This window comes from Lissotriton helveticus, chromosome 4_1 (assembly GCF_964261635.1).
Source record: "Lissotriton helveticus chromosome 4_1, aLisHel1.1, whole genome shotgun sequence".
NCBI classification, from domain to species: Eukaryota; Metazoa; Chordata; class Amphibia; order Caudata; family Salamandridae; genus Lissotriton; species Lissotriton helveticus.
The window spans coordinates 736746972-736759961 of record NC_136063.1 but is presented as its reverse complement, the minus strand read 5'-3'; positions in this window follow the sequence as shown (position 1 = coordinate 736759961).

Here is a 12990-nt window from a genome sequence, read left to right as displayed (position 1 = left end):
GTCTGCTCGGAGAGTTGCATTACGCCAACTCACACGACCACCATCTTGCTTTCCCTTGTCTCGATCAAGAAAGAAAAAGTGTGGGTGGCACAATCAGTGCTGCATGCCAACTGGTAGTATTTAATATACAGTCCCTGGGTGTATGGTATACCACTTCACAAGTGATTTACAAGTAAATGAAATATGCCAATTGTGTATACACCAATGTAACCAAGTTTAGAGGAGAAGCAAATGCACCTTAGCACTGGCCAGCAGTGGTGAAGACCTCAAAGTCCTAAGGCCAACAAAAAGAATTCAGCAAAAGGAAGAGGAGGAAGGCAAAAGATTTTGGGTGACTCTTCAGAGAGTACTATTTTCCAACAGTGGCTTATGTAGTAAGCTGGATAGTTGATAAATTAGGTTTGTCTTGTAAAATTTCACGGAGTGTACAATCTCCAGTATTTTTATGTATCCTTTGGTTATGTATTTGTTTTGTTACAGATGCATGTGTAGTATATGTCAAGAGGTATCTGGTTCTCTCTAATATTAGTCAGTGTTGTTTATAAAAATGATTCCCCTGAAGGCTTTTTGTAGCTCAGAAATTGAGCTCATATGAATTTCTTTCTTGGATCACATTGAGAATAACCAAATATTAACTATTCTTCTGAATTCTAAATGATTCTCAGTGAGTCTTATATTTGCGGATACAAATTCCAGAGTTTTTCTGCTTGATCAGAAAAAGAAGTACCACCAATGGTTCACTTCCTGTAAGCAGGAATTATTAAGCACAATTCCAATCCAAATCATAAATCTGTGGGATGGGAGTATTTTGTGATTTTTTCATGAATTAATTTCGGTCATTTACTGTTTATGATGCTTCTGGTAATTTACAGTAGCTTGAAATTGGGAATTGGGAATCAATGTAATGTCTTCTGGATTTAAGAGATATGGGCTCATATATTTAAATTTAGAAGGAGTCTTCCTGCTAAGTTTTGTATTCTTTGTAGCCTTCTGAGAGATAAGTGTTAAATGTTGTGGTATAGTCCATAAGCATAATCAGGTTTGGAGAGGATGACTGATGTTGGTCAATATTCTATATTTGAAACATTCAGCTTGAGAGGATTCCTCACCATCCACAGATCTACGGCTATTTTAGTTTTAATGCTACAAGGGTCTGAAGAGAAAGGATGTATGAATCAGGAAGTATCTCTACTCTTTTCCCCCAAAACATGTACTGCACATTGGAACTCCCTGTTTGGCTTATCAATTTTTTGTAATTGGTGCCTAAAATGCATCACTGGCATGGAAGGGTAAATATAGTGGTGCCTAAAGTAGGTTTGCATGTATGAAAAAATGTATGTCTTTCAGAAGTAGCGCTAGGGAGTGTGAATGTGCTTAGCATAGGTTTTGTACAGGAAGCTTTTCCCACTTTGCATATGTGCTGTACAGTGCAGCACGCATGCAAAGTCGGAAAAGGACGAGAAATGAAAGCATTTCTCCTGTTAGCGCCTCCTTCGAAGGGGCGTTCACTTTTGACGCGACACCATGTTTACAAATCTTTGTAAATATGGTTTTGCGTCAAAAGGCATGGGTGGTTGCATGGGAACGCCCATGTTCCACCCATGTAACACCCCCTTGCTGCAAAGTATCACAAAGGAGTACTTTGTGCTGCTTTGCGCTTCTTAGAGGGTGCTTTGCAGTGCAAAACAAGTTTTGCGCTGGAAGGAAAATAGCACAAAAAAGATTTGCGCTGGTTAGCGTCAATTTTGTGATGCAAAACCAGTGCAAAAGGTTTGAAAATCTCCCCCAATGTCGTCTCACAGAGAAATAAAATGGAAAAGCTATTTCACCAACTAGACTTTTTGTGAAGAGGCCTAGATGGGATTGATATCTTTATTTCCTATCTCCGCCTGGGGAAATGTTTCAAAGTTAATTCCTACATCATCTTAGTTTTTAAAATCTGATTTAATGGCGAAATAAGATTTTGCTAACAAATGTAAAAGTAACTTCATGAGAATGTACTTTAGGCTTCCTTAGACAGAACTTCCTTAACACCAGTTTTGACATTCATCACACTTCCAGGGCTGGAATACATATCCTTGACTGGCAGAGTTAACAACTCTAGTTCAGAGGACAATAGTCTGCCTCTGGGCACATTAGGAGCAAATCGGTGTTAATTGCTCTAAACTTAACAGAGATTTCCCTTCTTGGAGTGAACATAAACAATTGGCAGAACAAAGGGTAATTTTACCTGTACCTCCTTTGACTTGGGTTTGCCAAAGAGTGTTACTTCTATTCATTCTCAGGACCCTTTCAGACAGCTTGGCTAATCAGTGTAAGGGAGTGCACGAGTTACAACCGCTTAGGTGGGAGGATAGTTTATCTAAGTAGAGGAGTAGCTAAGGAGTTGTAGAAAGGCCTGCCTCTTGACAGGTGGGTTCTACCATGTTAAAACTGTGCCTTATAGGAAATTTTACAGTAAGGCAAAGTGGAAGTGATGACAAAGCAGGAAAAGGGAATGCAAGAAAGTACTTAGGATTGAGTGGTAGAATTTCTCCAAGTATGGGCAAGTGCACAGGGTAAATCTAGCAACTCAAGCACCATCTCCACAGAAAATTCCTGCACCAGAGAAGGCTTGGGAAGACTTAAGAAGAAGACCCAGTTAAAAGAAGACTCCTGCTGGAAGGAGAGACTTCACTGACGGTCTCAAAGACTACTAAATCCTTCTGGCACTCATGGATTTGAACACTCTCCAGGATTAGCCCACTGTTTACCTGCTTCAGGGGTGCCAAAACAGAAAGATACCTGATGCCAAGAGGGCCCCGTTGACCACAGCAGACTAGCCCCTGTTGGAAGTCCTTGGCTGAAGAGAAAAGAGATTCCCCTGACTTCTGCCCGAGGACCTAAGGACTGTAGGACTGACTAGGAGGAACTTTTCCAGCTCTTAGAAAAAGTTGGGAATTAGTCATTTTCCACCTGCGTAGGACAAAGTCAAGGTGCTGATGCTTGCCCGGGAGGTTGCACCCAAGGCAGGCAAGAAAAGCATGTTTTTCTCCCTCTGAGTTTTTTACCAAGCTGAACTCTATTTTAGCATGACCAAATGGTCTACCTTGTGGAGGGCAGCCCATCTATGGTTTCCAGCCTTGCTCCTATTGTTGGATTTTACCTTCCAAAAAAGGTGTTTAAATTTAGAGATAAAACTTTAGCATGGGGCAAGATGGCAAATCTATCTGACCCAGAACTTTAACACTAAATCCAACAGCTTCAGTGGAAGCTCAACAATGATGTATCTAAGTTTGGGAACTCTCTCCAGCTTCAACTTTGGACCTTTCCCCAGTGGATGATTATGACTTCCAAAGTAAAAACATTGACCGGGACAACCCTCTTAGTGTATCAGACCTCTGCTCCATGGCAGACTACCTGAAATCACACTATGGACCTAATTTAGGCATTGACAGGGGTCAAGGCTATGGTCTCAGGATTGCCTCTTGCGACCCTTGGGACTGCTTTTGTGACCTCCGGCCTCAGAGGTGGCAAACTCAGTGCCAAGGACATAGGGCTTCTCGATATTAAAGACATCAGGGCTCCACTATCCTTTTCTGGCTCTTTTTTATTAATCTAATAGTGAATAATAGTGTTTTATTTACTAAAAGTGTAATAAAAAATGAATTACCAGGAGCTGGAACTGCACCTTCACTGGCAGCTGTAAAATAAAATACCTTTATATGGATGTTGTGTGCATGGAGGTAAGAGTGTGTTTGTGAGAGAGATTTTCGGTATGTTTAAGCATGTCTATGTGTGAGCGAGTGTGCATGAAAGTGAGTGAAAATGAGTGACAGGAAGTGAGTGAAATTGAAGAGCAGATTTATCAAGAATTTGCCTTGATGGAAAGGCTAGCAAAGTATCACAAAATGCTGCAATGTCTTGATAAACTAGCCGCTTTCCAGTGTAATACATTATTGGACTTAACTTTTCTTGGGATTGCCTGTTGCCTGTGCCACAGATACCAGGGGATAAGCAGAGATCCTCTCGGAACTGTGCTTTGAACCAACCAGAGTAGGTTTGTTGAATTGGTAGGGGTACCCCTATTGTAGTTGAATAATACCATTCAAAAAGGGACATAACAAGCACAGTTTGATGCTTTATACGTCAAAATCTGCATATTGTGTATTTTCTCCCATTAAATGTCAGCAGGTTTGAACTGCCAAAACTCATCTATGAAAACATTCAAAGACGTTTTCTTTATGGCACCCAATACTACTGAGTACTGTAAATATTGAACCAATTGTAACTGTGATTCCTCTGCAGAGAGGTGTTTAAACAGAGACCATAAGTGAAAGCGCTACTTGCATTTGAGTGCTAAATTTCAAAATGAAAATACTTCCAAAATGTATTAGTGGACAAATCCTCCGTAAATTCTGAGACATGTAAAGGTTGGTGTGAAAAGCACCAAACCTAAATGTTCGGCGCCATTTTACAGACAAAGTCATAATTGGTGTTATTCATTGCACCTGGGGCGGTATTACAAAAAAGTTGAACTGTTCCACTCCGAGTAGCAGAGCTCCTGTAACTTGGAGTGCTGGGCGCAGACCGAGACAGTGCACCCCGCTACAGTCAATGTGCTGTCCACAGCTCAGCTTCAAACTTGCTGGCAGTCAGGCTGTTTGAAGGTGCTGGTCTGCTTTTCACTGTGGTAAATGTAGTGAGTGACTGCATCTGCCAGCAGAGCATTGCTGAGGGGATGCTGGAACCGCATTTTCACATCTCTGTGGGCGGCTTTGGTGATGCTCACTGACTGCTCACCACTTCTATGTGGTGCACTGTGAGTGCATCGCATGATGAGCTCTTTGATTCTGCACCTACGTTTTTATTACTGCACGGATGCAAAGGCAACTTTTTGCCTCATTGCATTAAACAATGCTTCTGTGCAAACGAGACATTCTCACTAGAGAATGCACTGGTGCTGTATGTGAACCAGCATGATCCTCAAGCATCTGAAGCCCATTCTGTAATATTAAAGTGCCCTCAGGGCGTAATGGGAATGCCCATTTCTGTTGCGCTCCTTTGGTACCTTGGGCCTCATTTATGAGGCCTTGCGTCAGTTTTGCGCTGCTGATGCATCACTTTTTGTGACGCATCGGCGGCGTAAAACATGCGCCTTGTTGCTCCATATTTAAAAAGTGACGCATCTAGGTAGATGCGTCACTTTTTAAACCCCTGCGCCACAGTATACCTGCGTCAGGTATAATATATGCAGAGGGGGCGTTCCCCCGCAAAAAGCCTCGTAATAGTGACGCAGTGAAATCTATGAGATTTCACTGCGTCACTTTTAGGACGCTGTTGTGTCAAAATCTTGCGCCTGCCTCACAGCAGGCGCAAGACTGACGCAAGCCCTTTCACATGGGGCTTTCCCCATGTGAAAGGACGCATTGCTGGAGTTGCGTCACTTTTGTGACACACTCCAGCAATGCGTCACTTTTGCGCTTACAGATACGTCAGAAATACTGACGTATCTGTAACTCCTTGCGCCATGATGCGTCATACATTAAATATGACGCATCATTGGTGTCGCAAGGAGTGCGCAGTGAAAAGTGACGCATCTCTGTTTTCACGCAGCGATGCGTCACTTTTCATAAATAAGGCCCCTTATATAATGCACCCCTTGATGTATTCTGAATCCTGTGGCATGAGATTTTTAAGGAATGCGAAAAAATAGCACCTAATCCTTCTGGGCACTCGTAATAGCGAATTCAGTTTCCAAGTAACTATTATACCATCAGCAAAAAGGTCTCTCAATGCAGCAGTCACATAGCACCATATTTTAAAATATAATCATCATTCTTCGGAAAGGAAATGCAAGGTAGACACAACAAAACGAATGAAGCGAAAAATAGGTGTTGTTGGAGCTTTGATAAGGTCTGGCCTTCCTGACCCCAGACAGCTCCATTTAGGAAGAGGAGAACCTCTTCAAAAGATTATTCACAAAGGTTAAACCTGTGTCTTTGTCTGTCTTGCATATTAATTGCATCTGATTGCAATCAAAACACTTGATTGTCACTGTGTATAACCTTTTCATCATTTTTTATTTACTTATTTCTTACAAATAAAAAAAAGGTCTCAAGGCCATGCCAGAGGGCGTTGTAATCTAAGCAGTGCTGCGACCCACACGACTCTCAGCATGTGTGTTTTAATATTATTTATGCCTTTCTTGTTCACCAACGCGATACAGACGTTATCAGTCCTACTATTGGTGGAAATGTATGTTCGTTAGTACAAGAATCACTTTGTTACTCTTTTTCTTTCCAAAAAGGAAAACACTTTTCTTGGTAAAGAAATGCCTTCCACTAGATCCAATAAAATATCTGTTTGAGTAATATTTTCACCTCAATTTTCCCAAACCTTTTTTTAAAGAATGTTTACTTGTAAAAATCAGATGGAAAATGTATTTGGAAGGTTAGTGTATACTCTTTAATATATCGCCCTTTCCACTAGCCACTCTCTACCACTACTCAGGAAACTTAGGGGCTGATTACGATGGAGGATTTTCCGCATCCTCCGGGCCGGCGGAAGCCACTGCTGGCCCGGAGGATGCGGAAAATCCTCGGCGTACCCACCAAAGACCCACCGCCACATTAGGATGGCTGGTGGGTCCTGGTTTCAGTCCGCCGCTTTTCCGCCGCGGTTGGCTTACAACCGCGGCGGAAAAGGCCTAATATGGTGGCGGTGTCTCTCAGACACAGACAGACATATTAGGATAGTGTAGAATGTATGCTTTTCCACGGCGGAAAAGCCGCCGTGGAAAAGCATACGGACCTTCACTTCGGGGGCCCGTTGCGGGCCCCCTGGGTGAAGGGGGGGTGGGGGGTGCACATGGGGGGTACCTATGGTACCCCACTGCATTTGCGTGTACAAAGCAGCAGGCACCGCACGGTGCCTGCCGCTTTGTGCACGCAAATGCGGTGCATGCATCTTTAACATTGCGGAGGGTGCAGCTTGAAGCTGCACCCGCCGCAATGTTAAAGATAGAGGATGTGACCGCCACCCTAGCGGTCACATCCTAATCTGCACGGAGGGAACGCCGCAGCCCATGCGGAGGTTCCCTCCTACTCTGGGGTCGCGGACGGACTCAAGTCCGTCCGCGATCCTTCATGACCCCCATAATTTGGAAAAAAAGTACTCCTTACTTCTGAACCCTAATCATCTTCCTTCTCAGATTTCACACTCTATGTGCTCATTTGTCCCTCTGTCATCTGTTTTCCCCATGTTTCTGCTTTCCTAACTTTTTGAACTTTTTGAACTCTCCCCTGCCTTACCCTGAGCTCTCTCCTTCACCTATAGAAAAAAATCTTTCAGAGGTGTTCTTTGTGTTCCTTCTCATCTCTTTTCCGATCATCAAACTTCAAACATCTCCATCACCTTCACCAAAAACATCCTGTTTCACAGCAAGGAAAAGTGCACCTCATCATGCATGACGTTCTGCCATTTGTATTCTATGTCAATGTGGCTAACCACTCCAATGTAACAAACTGGACACTTTTCTTATTACTTCCAAATGTTGCCTGCTAATAATGCAGACTTCCTTGCACTCCTCCAAACTCTTATGGGTAATAGCTGGGTCTGCAAAACATCATTGTGACCCCACTTTTCTGCGATCACCATAAAATGTATTTTATTAGTCTACAAAAATTCCAACCCCATCACCTCCACCAAGTAATTCCTCTCCCAGATGACTCAAAATAATGTCTAGACTTGTCCCCTTAACGCTCAGCTCTCATAGTGTGGGGTGCAACTGGCACTTTTGTATGCCACCAGAGAGCTTCCTCACCACCATGCCACCATCATGGCTCCTTTTCCAAGCCTAGCTACTGACCATACAGGTTTGGTGCTAGTGTTCCCAGGCTTCCTTTACTTTGAAGTATTGCATATCCAAATATTTTTCCTCGCTGACATTTTGGCCCACTGCTGTTGAAAAAGGTCCCATTATTGTTCTCCTGCTCCTCTGGACCACACATAACCCACACTTTTTTGACCTCCATTTCCCCAGCCTTTCTAATTCACCCATCCTAGCACGTACGCCTCTGTCTCCACCCCAATTCTATACAAGTGTTTTCCAAATCTCTCCAGTGAGCCATTTTTCTTTGTTGTAAATGCTTCCTCCCCTTCTCATCCTCTGACTATCTGTTATCCTGTTGCCGCCCTCATGAGTAGAAGCACTTCCAAATCTCTGCCCCTTCATCCCTACATTCTGCATGTAAGTTGCTACCAGGCACCCCATCATATCCAATGTCTTCCTCAACCACACCAGAAACCCCAATTCCCCTTTGATCCATTTTGCTTCTAAGTACCCAACACAGTATTCTGTATTTTTCCAACATCAGACCTTTCACTGTCAACCCCACTATAAACCTCTGATCCTACCACTTTCAATATCCTGAAGTTCTCAAAAAACTTAATATAGAACATAGCTCAGTATAAGAAGCAATCCCAAGTTGATGCACATGCCGGTTTCTCTTTCATCATAATTCCTTTCAATTCCTAATTTCATAGTTTATTCTACTGGTATAGGCTTCCGCTTGTCTCACAGTTTACTCATTTCTCCTTCGTCCACCATTTCCTACATCATCCCCGCTCCTCTTCTTCACCCTACGCTGTACACATTCTCTCCATGTCTGCTGGCAGTAGTCTCTGTGATGGAAACAGCCAACGTCAGCCAACGGCATCACCATCACCTACTTCCACATCTGTTCTGGTACTGCTGCTACATATCCCTCTGCTCCAGATGGCCAATCTCAACCACTAACATCATGACAAAGAGCCTGATTATGAGTTTGGCAGTGTGGGAGCGGAGAGGCATGCCACTGTCCCGCTCACACACCACCTAACTCCACCACCGACTGCCTGCCGGATTACATGTTGTAATCGGGTGGGCAGCCCTGCACCAGCTAGGCCACGGTACTGCCTTTCAATTTCAAAAGCTCATAGGAGAGCTTTAGAAAGGCAGGGCAGTGGGACCATCACAGCGCATTCCAGCATGTCAGAGACTATAAAGTCCATGCTATGCAGGAACTGGGGGTGCAAAAAGACCGATGGACACACCATGTGCCCCCCTGCATGCCCCCTGTGCATGAAAAACCAGGGGGCCAAGTAGGGCCCCCTTAGTTTCTTCACTGCCACCCTTTCATGATGGGCTCACCACCATGAAAAGGAGGGCAATGAAGAAACTCATAACATGCTTGGCGGTGTAGAAGCTGCACAACCAGCATATTGTGGCCTCAGAACGCTGCAAGACAGCCAGGGATCAAATATCCCTCGCAGTAGCAGTAGTCCTATGGCAGCCTGACTGCCAAAATCATAATACGCACTTGCCCCACCGCCACCATGGGTTTGGTGGTCCATCGGATCGCCAGACTCAAAACCAGGCCCAAAGTGTTGGCCACTTCAGTCTCCAATCCTGCCACATGCATGGCTCTAAACAAAACATTGCTTTGCAAACAGCTGAATTCCAGTCCACTCAACAGTGGTGCAACCCACCTGTCACTGTCAACACTGTGTTATTATCAATGACAACAGTTACTTTCCCATTCTCAAAGTCCTTTCCCCAAAGTCTCATCCTAAAAATAACAACGCTGTTGTGTCATCTCCAAACCTCATGGCCACTTCTAACTGCACCAAATCTCTTACAAGACAGGTGAAACCTTTCCCCACTGATGTCTCTCAAAAATATTACGAATGTTGAAGTAGTTAAGACTTTCTACAACCACATTGCCATTACTTTGTAGCTGTCAAGGAAACAAGAACATGTTAGAAATTCCTGTCTCGTATGACTAATCCTTATTGTTAGATGTGGTTCTGTAGATCCTCTCATGGGCAAGGTCTTACGCCGCAGGAAAGCCGAGACCTGCAACATAACTTATTTGAAAATAAAGGTCTGTATGATATAGCTTAAAATAAAATACTGTACCATGTAAGAGAGTCTTCTTTAGTGTGGTCCCAGGGTGGTATACAGGGACAGTGTAGTAGTCCATTGCTCCTCATTGACAGTATAGTGTTCGATTACTGCAGCAATCAAACTATCATCTCAAGTGAAAAGTGAATTTACTAGTCAATCCTGCACCTGTATAACATGACCTCTGTTCTGTACCCGACACTGGGGACCCAGATGTCGGCACAGATTGGTATATGGCCTACATGTAAGCCCTATGGCACGGCACTGTTGTGCAGAACAGAGCAAGATTCAACAATCTTCGACACACCTTCTGAGAAGTATATAAGCATTCCTCTGTATGTTCAATAAATCTGATCAATGACTCAAGGATTCCATAAGTGCCTAAAGTGATGGCTTGTGTGTGTGGGTGTGTGTCTGCTCTATGTAACCTCTATGAAGGGTAATGGAGTTGAATGTTTGTAGGTTGAGAGGACTTGAAAAGCGATAACATACCAAATATCACTTGTGTTAGAATTGGGTTTCTGGTTGGCAGAGTTATGCACCCTGACCAAGCATGGACCAAAATCCTAGTCCGGATAAGTCAGATACAAACCCGAAATTAACCTGAGCTCACCCTCTGGTAGCTTGGAACAGACCAGTCAGGCTTAACTTAAGAGACAATGTGGGAAGTATTTATGTAATACAACACACATTAACACAATGAAACCACCACAAAAAGACTATATATTACTTTAAAAAAATAGATTAGGATATTATAAATAAAACAACACCAAACGACAAAAATAGAACAACTAGAAGATAATATATTAATTTTGAAATAGATGGAGAGCGGGCTGGATACAAGAGCCACACAAGGCCCACTAAACAAAGTACCTTGACCCTGGTCACAACAGAGATATGCGGGATGCAGTTGAGTGATGCATCTGTGTTGATCCTGCAGTTGAGATGATGCATCAATTTGCTTCATGGTGTGGTGGTGATGCGCCGGTTCTGAAGATGATGCTCCGAACAAGGAGGCATTGGTTCTTAAGACGATGCACCCAGTTTGTCCATGTAGTTGAGGGGATGTTTCAATCCTCCCACACTACAGCAGTTGTGATGCAGTGGTCTTAATGTGTTGATTCTTTAGGCGAAGAAGGGGTACTTGGTGTGATGCAATAATTTATCTCCCACAGCAGGGTAGATGACCCGGTTTTGCTACAAGCAGACTTTAGATGCGTCAATTTTACTGGGGCATGCAGCTAGATCCACTTCCAATGGACCAGGCACAGGAGCAGGTGGTGAGACTTTGATATCCCGGAGTCCCAGGAAACAGGAGGCAACAAATTGCCTTGAAACTTCAAGCCATTCCTCTTATGATTGTGATATGGCAATGAACCTTTCTGTTGATGCATCTTAGCACCTAAAGCAAGCATAATGCATGCCTGTCCTGTGAAATGCCAATATTGTCATAGGTGACCCTCTACAAAGATTAAATGGCATGAAATGGAGTGCAAATTGCAAAAAACACAGTTGATGGACAGAATGTAGAACAATGTCATACATTCACCCCAGTACAAGGATCTGGGCCTAAATCCATCGTTTTTTTGCACTCCACACCACCCTGGGTTAGACACTGGCTATATGCAAATCAGCTCTGACCCTGTGCCTCATGGGAACAGTCCAGTCCGAACTACCAAGCCATGTCTTTCCCAGACCGGAATCAAGCATCCAAGGACCGGTTTCTGGCTATCAGCCTTCATCAGCCTGGATAGCTTGACTCCAGTGGTGTGGAGAGCCTGGGACTCACGTCTGAGTATACCCAGCACACTCGGGGTGAAAATTGCAAAAAACACAGTTGATGGACAGAATGTAGAACAATGTCATACATTCACCCCAGTACAAGGATCTGGGCCTAAATCCATCGTTTTTTTGCACTCCACACCACCCTGGGTTAGACACTGGCTATATGCAAATCAGCTCTGACCCTGTGCCTCATGGGAACAGTCCAGTCCGAACTACCAAGCCATGTCTTTCCCAGACCGGAATCAAGCATCCAAGGACCGGTTTCTGGCTATCAGCCTTCATCAGCCTGGATAGCTTGACTCCAGTGGTGTGGAGAGCCTGGGACTCACGTCTGAGTATACCCAGCACACTCGGGGTGAAAATTGCAAAAAACACAGTTGATGGACAGAATGTAGAACAATGTCATACATTCACCCCAGTACAAGGATCTGGGCCTAAATCCATCGTTTTTTTGCACTCCACACCACCCTGGGTTAGACACTGGCTATATGCAAATCAGCTCTGACCCTGTGCCTCATGGGAACAGTCCAGTCCGAACTACCAAGCCATGTCTTTCCCAGACCGGAATCAAGCATCCAAGGACCGGTTTCTGGCTATCAGCCTTCATCAGCCTGGATAGCTTGACTCCAGTGGTGTGGAGAGCCTGGGACTCACGTCTGAGTATACCCAGCACACTCGGGGTGAAAATTGCAAAAAACACAGTTGATGGACAGAATGTAGAACAATGTCATACATTCACCCCAGTACAAGGATCTGGGCCTAAATCCATCGTTTTTTTGCACTCCACACCACCCTGGGTTAGACACTGGCTATATCCAAATCAGCTCTGACCCTGTGCCTCATGGGAACAGTCCAGTCCGAACTACCAAGCCATGTCTTTCCCAGACCGGAATCAAGCATCCAAGGACCGGTTTCTGGCTATCAGCCTTCATCAGCCTGGATAGCTTGACTCCAGTGGTGTGGAGAGCAGCCAGTACTGTGTCATAGATAGACTGATATCAGTAATAGGTGATTCAAGCTTATGCTCCGAATCCGCAACTGCGTCAAGGATATCATCAGGTGAGTAGTGGTATCTTGCAATTACTGCTTCCCTGGACATGGTAAAGATGTTGATCTTTTGGTTGTAAACCCTCTCTCTACTCCTCAATTAATTATTCCTCTAAATGAGGTATCAAGACACAAATACTTTCACCAACTTAAAGAAATCAGAAAAAGTTTTTAGGTGTGTGAGTTCACTTCATTTCAGGTCAACTTGCATGTGATTGGTTGGTGTTGTAATG